We start from the raw sequence: 1,458 nt of genomic DNA on the forward strand, positions 1-1,458 counted from the left end.
TCTTCGAATCCAAAATTCGCATTTAGAGAACTTCGCATAGAGTTTCTCCGTTCGCAGTGTTTCTAGGACTTTTCGTAGGTGTTGACTATGCTCTTCCTCACTTCGGGAGTAGACAAGTATATCATCGATAAAGATGATGACGAACTGATCCAAGTAAGGACGGCATACCCTATTCATTAGGTCCATAAATACTGCTGGTGCATTGGTTAATCCGAACGGCATCACTACAAATTCGTAGTGTCCATAACGAGTTCGGAAAGCTGTCTTTGGAATATCCCCCTCTAGAACTCGTAATTGTTGATATCCGGATCGTAGATCTATCTTTGAGAAGTAGTTTGCTCCTTGAAGTTGATCGAATAGGTCGTCAATACGGGGTAGAGGATAACGGTTCTTGACAGTAAGTTTGTTCAGCTCTCTGTAGTCGATGCACATACGGAACGATCCGTCCTTCTTCTTTACAAACAGGACCGGTGCTCCCCAAGGTGAGAAACTTGGTCTTATGAATCCTTTTTGAAGGAGTTCATTAAGTTGACTGGAAAGTTCCTGCATCTCTGCTGGTGCGAGACAATAAGGTGACTTCGCTACTGGGGTAGCCTCTGGAACTAAGTCGATTCTGAATTCGACTTGGCGTTGTGGTGGTAATCCTGGTAGTTCTTCTGGAAAGATATCGGGAAAGTCGCGTACTACCGAAATGTTCTTGATGTCCTTCAGTTCTTGACTTGTATCAACGATGTGCGCTAGGAATGCTCGACAATCCTTCCGCAAGCACTTTCGAGCTTGGATGGACAAAATGATACGAAGGTCTGTACTTGATTTGTCGCCGTAGATAACTAATGTTTCGTTGTTAGGGAGATTAAGACGGACTGCTTTCTCAAAGCACATGATGTCGGCGCGAAGAAGACTCAACCAATCCATGCCGACTATGACGTCGAAACTTTTAATTTGGACCGGCATGAGATTGATTGGAAAAGAATGGCCGTCTAAAGTTAACGTACAGCCCATGTATATGCAGTTAGTGTTTTTGGTTTTTCCATTGGCCATCTCTACAGTGAATGATTTTTCTAACTTGCTAGGTTTAGGTTTAAGTAAATGAATAAAGTTTTGACTCACGAAGCTTCTCTCCGCTCCACTATCGAATAATATGCATGCATATGAATTATCGAGAAGGAATGTCCCAGCAACTACAGTTGGGTCAGCTACAGCTTCGTCGTGGCCTATCGCCAAAACTCGTCCCACACCGCCGGTGTCTGCTGCCTTAGGGCAGTTCCTCTTGTAGTGGCCCACCTCGCCACAACCGTAGCAAGTCTGGCCTACACCCGCACTGGGAACTTGAGTGATCGGTTTTGCGGGGTCCTTGCAGAAACGGGCTGTGTGTCCCTTCCTGTTGCAGTTGGCGCACTGCATTTCCCGACAAGGTCCATGGTGGTGGTAAGTGCATTTGGTGCACTTTGGAAGGTT

The sequence above is a fragment of the Lactuca serriola genome, chromosome 2, assembly GCF_051521515.1.
Source record: "Lactuca serriola cultivar US96UC23 chromosome 2, Lser_US96UC23_V15, whole genome shotgun sequence".
Lineage (NCBI taxonomy): Eukaryota > Viridiplantae > Streptophyta > Magnoliopsida > Asterales > Asteraceae > Lactuca > Lactuca serriola.